Source organism: Lytechinus pictus, chromosome 6 (assembly GCF_037042905.1).
Source record: "Lytechinus pictus isolate F3 Inbred chromosome 6, Lp3.0, whole genome shotgun sequence".
NCBI classification, from domain to species: domain Eukaryota; kingdom Metazoa; phylum Echinodermata; class Echinoidea; order Temnopleuroida; family Toxopneustidae; genus Lytechinus; species Lytechinus pictus.
The window spans coordinates 24,954,975-24,963,993 of NC_087250.1; positions in this window are offsets into that span (position 1 = coordinate 24,954,975).

Consider the following 9,019-nt stretch of genomic DNA (forward strand, 5'->3'; position numbering starts at 1 on the left):
CCCCCCCTGTTATCAGATTTTGATGAAATTTTAAGAATTAGCTCGTTGTATTTTAATCTATTTAATGAGAATATTTTCAGCTCGGAGTGCCTATTTAAATTGGTTAATTATGGAAATTGTTTAAATCCCCCTCCAAACAAATGCTCATTTTGTCGGTCTTCTTATTTTAATTTTGATTTTTCGGAACTGTGCAAATGATATTGAAATTATAACTAGAAATGTATACTTTTTTTTTAATTCAGAATATTTTTTTGCTGGGGGGGTTAATTTCTTCTTTTTTCTACCATCTGGTAGAGCTACATTACATGAGGTTCCCCAACTTTTTACACAAAATCATTCAATCTTGAAATAAAAATGGGCACTTTGTTGATTTATTTATATTTTAGAAAAAAAGATAGTATAAAAAATTATTATTTAATAGTTGTAAATGTTTTTTTATTAAAGTTTTTTTCTTACGTATTTTTTTTTCTTCAAATAATCTTTAACCATGAAGATTTGTTTACTAATTGGTCTCGTTCTATTTCGTTGTGTTAAAGGCACATCATGGATCCACAGAGCAACTGTATTAGCATGATTATAGTGCAGTGAGGACAAGACATCTCAGAACAACATAAACATGGTATAGACAGCAGCTCTTCAAGTAGTATTTCAAGACTCTGATATGGGTTTCACCAATACCACCGCTTCAGGTAACTTTCCATTTTGTATCTATATATATATATATATATTCTATATGGAAAGAGTGTGCCAGTTTTTACCCTGTCATGTCAATTGTTACCGATTTCTCCACGAAGGCAGTTAATTGCCGTTTTGTAAGATATTGTTTTATAATAAATTCTAAATGAAATCTAGACTCATGGAAATTGTAAAATAGAACAAATATAAAATGATGATGAACACCATAAAAATAAAAAAAATACAGAATTTGGACTAAGGATCAGAGAAAGCTATTTACAAGCGATTTTTAAAAATTAAACATTTGAATATGAACATCTTGTGATTTTTTGCGGGATTTTTGTTTAATCCAGCAATAATCATATTTATTTTTAATAGAAACATATGAAATCAGGGAGTACTTCCAACTTTATAATAAATCAAGTAACATTTACACAAATCAAAAAATTGAAAAGTTAATGTATGATAAATATCTTGTTGTTGATAATGTTTATGATTCGTGAAGAAATGAGAAAGTAATGTGACTGTTTTTTTTATAAAACAGTAATATCGGTGAAATTTTCATTTGCATTCATCAATCATGCAGATTCGAGTCATCGGAACGTGGCATTTTTTAGAATGGACATGAAGAAAGCAAACAAAGCAGAGGAAGAAAAATTTCCCCTATTGGTGAACTCTGCTGACATACTCTCTCAGATGCTCCCAGTTAAGCTATCAACTGGACTTTCCAAGGAGAAGGAAGAGGACATATGGAAAGATCTTAGATGAGTACAAGGCAGATCTCTTGGCACATCAGCCTCCCTGGTGGGGGAGGAAATTGAACGATAAATACATGTTTCTCTTTGAATGAACAAACTCTATGAGTTTTTCGATAAAAAAAACTTTAACTTAATTTGTACCGTTTGCTGATCCATTAGAAGGATGTCATTGTAGAAAGTTGAAATGTGGTAAGTTTGCTGCTGTATCAAGAAGTGTGTGATAATGTTAAAGGACAAGTTCACTCCAAAAAAAAACTTGATTTCAATAAGAGAAAAATTCAACAAGCATAACACTCAAAATTTCATCAAAATCGGATGTAAAATAAGAAAGTTATGACATTTTAAAGTTTCGCTTCATTTCACAAAACAGTGTTATGCACATCTCGGTCGGTATGCAAATGAGGGAACTGATGACATCACTCACTCACTATTTCTTTTGTATTTTATTATATGAAATATGAAATATTTTGATTTTCTCGTCATTGTCATGTGAAATGAAGTTTCATTCCTAATTGAACACGTGGAATTCCATTATTTTAACATTTTGTGCTTCAGGCAAGGAGGTCCTAATCATCAAATTCGTAAAAATTGAAATATTGTATAATTCAAACAATAAAAAACAAAAGAAATAGTGAGTGAGTGATATCATCGACTCTCTCATTTGGATGAAACTGGATCGTTCATATAACTATTTTGTTAAAAATAAGCGAAACTTTGAAATGTCATAACTTTCTTATTTTACACCCGATTTTGATGAAATTTTCAGCATTGTGCTTGTCTGATTTTTCTCACACATTTTTCTGAGGTGGACTTGACCTTTAAAGGCACACACTATAGGAGTGATTATCGTGTTTTATATCAATTTTAGTGCAATTTCGACAGTGGAGAGCGATGCACATCTCTGATCTTTGCAAATACTGGTGCTTAGATATGTAGTCTCTTCCATATCACGAATTAAACTGATATTATTTTACTGAAGCATAATATGTTTACAACGCATTTCCACTACACACGTGTACACAGTGTAGCAGGGAAAATAAAATTGTAAAAAGTAAGATCAGATACCTGTGTAATTGTGAGTATTTGTTAGTTATAATGCCTGTCGTTTTGATATGTGGAAACAAGTCTGAGGCACATACTTTTTTATTCTTTTTAAACGAAGTCACACACACAAAAAAAAAACATTATCCTTCAGTGATTCAGATAATTTGGCAGTAATTGGTGAAATATATTCCATGACTACCCAATTCCTAAAAAAACCAAAAGGGGCCCATTTCATAAAATGTTGATACGGCTTGCTGCCATGACAACAGTGAAACTTCTGCTTCCTGATTCGTTCGTTCAATGAAAGTTTATATTTCATCAAGAGTTGCTCTTTTAGTAACTTTTTAATGAAATGTAGCCCGCATCAGCTTTTCACTAATGTTTATTGCCACAGAAAAAACTTGGTTTGGAACAATTGAATTTTTGTTTGTGTCTATTATTTTTCAAGCATGATTTTTTTTAATATAATTTACTTTGCGAGAAAGTCAAGAATTGATAAAGAGCTAAGTGGTGTCTCTCTTTTTTCCTTTATTTTTTTTTTTTTGGGGTGGGGTTATGGGCAGGGATAATTCTAGGATTTAAGTGGACAGGGGCTTTGGCCCCCACTTTTTTCAAAAAACACATAAGCACAAGTATAAACATTACAAAATTGCCATTTGCTGTGATTTTTTTTTGCATGGATAGCCCCCTCCCATTTTCGAAAATGTTCTGCGGCGCGTGTAAGGGTGAGCACCCCCCCAAAAAAAATGATAAGCTTTCCCCCCCCCCCCCCGAAAAAAATATAAGTAATTCTCCCCAACCTGCCCCTGGTCAATGGATCTGGTAACCTCCCATGTTCAAACTGCGCGCTATGACAAACTATATATAGTATGACAAATGGTCTCCATAAGTTTGTTTTGCATGTAATCTGAGTGTGTGGGTGTGGTTGAATATTTTGAATATTTTTTTGGTATTCGCCTTGATGTATGAAATTATGTCTGCACTACACCATGCTACACGAGATTAGTTCGCCTATGTGTGACACATTGTACATGTGTCCAGGTACCAGGAAACATTTTTAAAAAAAATCCAAAATTTCACCTATAATACCCATTTTCCCAGGATGGGCCACATTTAATAAACACGGTGGATACTGCATTTTATCGCCAAATTGATAAAATACGTTGAAATATCTAATTGAGTTTTATATCATGTATAATAATTTTATGTTGATAGTTCCATCAAAATATTTATTTTAATAGGTTATAACCACGCAAGTATTGATTATTTTCGATAATAAATGGTTCAAATGACAGCATTACCAGTTCGTCTATAACCATTTCTTTAGTCTAATACCCACTAACTTATCATTCATTTCGCCCAATTAGACTAAATAGTGGACTTAACTGGTTATGAGACGAAATGGTGAGTGGACGAATTTGTGATTAGACCATGTGGATAGTGTACGAACTGATGGTAGACCAAATGATAGTAGACGAGTGGGTGATTGGACGAAATGGCATAATACCAATTGAAAATAAACCATGATCATTTATTATAATGCCATTCCGTCCATCAACATGTCGTCTATAAACTATTTGGTCCAATCATCACTTCATCTAATCACCAGGGGACCGTAACACAATTAAGCAATGATCGTAGAACATTTTTCTACGATTGATTCCATTGACAAAATGTACAATCAATCGTGAAAATCAAGTGTACGACCAATCGTTAACCTTTGTGTAACGGAACCCAGGTCGTTATGACTATTTCGTCTCATAACCAATTGACCTAATACCCAATTGCTTTACATTAATTTGCCAATTATTATTGTACCAAAATTTAATGGAATATAAACTAAATGGTCAACTGGTTATTAAACAAAATGGGGAGTGGACCATATGGATAGTGCATGAACTGATGTCAGACCAAATGAGAGTAGATGAGTTGATACTTGGACGAATCCGCATTAGAACAATTGAATGATTACAGACTTAGAGCCGCCAGCAAAGGCATATTCATTATTACATGTATTTGGAAGAAAAATCTAGCAAACTGCCTGCAACTTCATTGTCAAGGTCAATTTCATTGTTCATGGTCACGATACTGAACCAACCACGATGGCAGCTGTTTCCTACCAGGTGGGGTACTTGGTTTGGACGGGGTGTGCGGCTGAAGGTTTAAAACCCATACCCATATACGGGTCAATTGGCTAAAAAGGTATCCATTATTAAGGATTTTTTAAAAATTGACAAGCCAAAAAAAAGTAAATAAAAATTCAAAAAAAAGTTATCACCAAAAATTGGAGGAGAATACGGACCCATGTTAAAGGCCAGTATCTAAAAATTGGGGCCATATTTAGGGATTTTCCAGCATAAAGCCGTACTCCATGTTAAGCGATTTCTTCCAAAAAGCGACCCATTCCAGCGGCACATCCCCGTATGCCTCATGTCGTGAATACCACCATCCCCAGGGTTTCCTACCGGTATCCAATTAGTACCTGAGAGTGAATAGCATTGGGGATAAGTTTCTTGCCAGAAGAAATTAGTCTCGCGACTAGAATCGAACCCATAACCCTGTGATTCTCAGTCTGAGAACTTGACCACTAGACCACTACTCAAACATAATAATTCAGACAATAGTATTGTATCTAATTACCACAGGCGGAAATCTCTCCCAAAAGGTATATGGGGGACAAAGGACTGGAAAAATTGACAAGCAAAAAAAAGGGTTATCACCCAAAATATAAGGTCGTTCTCGACCAAAACCAATTTGACAAGCAAAAAAAAGGTTATCACCCCTAAATTAAAGTTATCTCGTCCAAAATACATGTTTTATTTCCATTTTGAATGATGTATTTCTTTTCATCACAAAAGACCAAAAATAGTAGGGGGGCATTTGATATTGTCCCCCTGGGATTTCTGCCCATGCTAATTACTGTTATTGAGGGGGCAAGATATGAAGTATCGGGCGAAAATTCTTAAAAGTAGCGAGTGAAGATCGATAGCGAGCGAGCAAAATTTTCACCTTTTTATCAGAAAATCGTATAGATTTTGACATTTACATTCATATGATTTTAAATAATTTTCTCCCTTTTTTTTTCTTGATCTTGAAGATTTCGGATGTCCATGGCCACCACCCCCCCCCCCTCAGTAGGCCAGGGGCGCACCCAGGATTTTCCAAAGGGGGGGTGCTAAGTTTTTGGAGGATATTTCGAATTTGACAAGCAAAAAAAAGGTCTTCAACCGCAAGGACGTACATTTCGTACAAGAAAAAAACTCGTCAGGGGGGGGGGGGGCAGGGGTACGTTCCCTGCTTGAGTTGTGACTCGTCAGGGGGGCAGTCTGCCCCCCCCCCCCCGTAGGTTCGCTAGTGCAGTAGGCCCAACACAAAACCAATAATATAATAGTAGTTTAATCACTGTTAATTTTTTAAAGTAAATTTCTGGTCAATTCTTCAATTCTAGTATCAGTAAACATTTATAAGATTACCCTTTTTCATTACTATTTCTCAAGATCAAATTCTGATGTTTGATTTTTTCACAAGTGTTATCACGCATTTATGCTTAATTTCGTCAAGCCATGTTAATACTTTCCTTGTCTCTCTACAGCAACGAATATTGCTAATTACACTAATGTAGATGGAAGCCATCAATTATTTGTTTGTCTTAATGTAAAACAAATGAAGGAAACTAAAGAAGATGTTCAATTTCACTCTTGCCAAAGCAAAAACGAAAAATAAATAAAATGTTTCTTCTCTTTTTTTGCCAAAAAACACCCACAAGTTTGAGAAGTTTTTAAATTGTCTTTATGCACAGAAAAAGAAAAGATATTCTTGTCAGAAAATGGTATAGTGAACAAAAGAATTTGATTTTTAAATAATGTTTGATTTTACATAATTCTTTCCTTATCCAAAATGATAAACAAGAAATTTCTGTTTGAAATCACTAGAAAATTTACGAACCTCATTTCGTTTTCGGACTAGCAAAGCTTCGGAATTACGATTGATGCGGGGTTGCACACGTCAATACTTGTAAATGGGTGCATTTTCAGAATATGGAAAATACGTGTTTAGGGTGCTTTTCAAGACCCCGTGGTCGCGCATTGTATCCACTTGTCAATGGAAGTGGCCCCTCCAGGCAAAAAAGACTGCTTGAAGTACTCTTTCCTTCCAAGGATAATGCCAAGGAAATTAGCATGTTTAGATAATGTAAAAAAGGTGTCATTTATATTATATAGCATCTAAATAATATAAAATCAGTGGCGTACCGTGGGTCACGGCATTGGGGGGGCATCAGCAAAATTTTCGAGTCACTTAGGGAGCGCGCGAAGCGCGCTCAGTTGCCAGGTATACTGACCTAACAGAGACATTTTAAGGACATGCAGTGCCATTAAACGGATATGTATCTCACTGATTAAATAATGCGAGCGCGAAGGGACATTATAAGCACATTTTTTTCTAATCATGATACGTACCTGTCTCGCTAAACGAACAATGCGAGCACGAAGCGCGAGCTGAAATTCTTGTATACATTGACCCCAAACAGGGACATTTTAAGGACTATATTTTACGAATCCATTAAGAGAATACATATCTCAGCATAGTCATCTTATGCTAGTGCTATCCTTTGTTGATTTTGTTAAAATTACATCTAAACACATTAAGTACTTTTTGTAGTCATTGTAATCATGATAATCATACGCACCTCACTAATCAAATACTACGAGCGCGAAGTGCGAGCTGAAAATTTAGGAAATTCAGACCTGACGAGGGGCATTCTAAGGCTTGTTTGTAGGAATTCACTATAAGACCGTACGTATTTCACTAACCAAATGAGCTGATCGCAAAGCGCCAGCTGAATTTTTGGTATATATTGACCCCAAACAAGGATATTTTAAGGACTATCTTTTTTAGGAATCTATGAAGAGTATCTCACCATAGTCATCTATTGCGAGTGCCAAGCGCTTTCTGATTTTGTTAGAATTACATCTAAACACATGAAGCACATTTTGTTGTCATAGTCATACGCATCTCACTAATCAAATACTGCGAGCGCGAAGCGCGAGCTGAAAATTTAGGAAATTCAGACCTGAAGAGGGGCATTCTAAGGCTTGTTTGCAGGAATTCACTAAGACCGTACGTATTTCACTAACCAAATGATGTGAGCGCGAAGCGCGAGCTAAAAAAAATGTATATTGAGGTCAGAAAAATTCACATTTTAAGGACTGATTTTAGGAATTCATGAAGAACAGACATCTCACCAATCAACTAATGCGATCGTTAGCACGGACAGGAAATCTTTTATATTAAGATCTTAAAATAGGGCAATCACTTTAAGTGATCATGAAAAAGAAACAAAGTCACTACATAAAACAATAATAACTCGATTTGCGAGGAATTATATTCGGCGTACAGTATATTGATTTGAAAACGGGAGGTTTTAGTAAAACAGGATTATATATCTCGTTAAACAGTCTATGCGAGCACCAGGAACAATGAATACATAGACCCTGAGCAAATAATGTTTCATAAAGTGATGAAAAAATGCTTCTCATGTAATATAACATAATATAATATAACATTATAATGAAAAATAATTTCTTCTTTCCCCACTACGTTTCTCTTCCTTTCCCCCTCTTTTTCTCCATTTCTCAGTTTTTTGGCCAGCCGATGGGGGGGGGGTGACACGTGCCCCCCATGCCCCCGTAGTTACGCCACTGTGTAAAATGTTTTGTTTGGGGTAAAATACATACAGTTTGTCTTTTCACAATTTACAATGACTTCATTTGCTTTAAACCAGTCATTTATTTTTTGAAGTTCTCGGTTGGTGGTATCAATAATTAGATTGAGGAGATTGTACTCGGATGCAACACTGTAGTGTCATCGGCAAATAATACCGTTTCAAAAATTGATACATTGCATAAATCATTTTTATACTACATTGGAAAAATCAAAAGTTTTGTTATTCGAAGTAAATTCAAAGGAAATGAGAATGAAGATTGTTGACGGACGCAAGGTTACCATCTATACAATAAATATTCTTGTAATACATATCATTGTAACTTGCCCCGTCCCGTTGCATAAAAGTTGCTATTATATTGAGAAGGAATGTTTTCTTTAAATAATTTGATTATTTTCTTACTGTTGTAATGTTAAATTGGCTACCCCTATTGGGTTGCATCAGGCTATTTAAATTTGCTGTAGTTTGGTGAAAAATGGCTATTGTTCAAAGTGTATTCAGGTATGCATTTAAGCATCCCTGGATATACTTGGCTTGGTTGATCTCTTGACCAATCAAGAGTCAGCTGGGGGTAGCAATAATGTACCCCCAATAGGTATAGGAGGCTTTCTTTTCAAACCAGCTAGAGCACGAATTTGGCGGGAAGAGGGCAGAAGAGATTGAGCTTTTGAAGAAGAAGGTTTTCTTCCCCGTGTCAATTTGAGTCAAAGTACAACTCAACATATTTATATGCAATGATTAATTTACTAGAGGATGTTTGCATACACTGTAATTACCAAAGTAAATTAACCCAGAGATACTGAGAGCGAGGCTGTTTTTC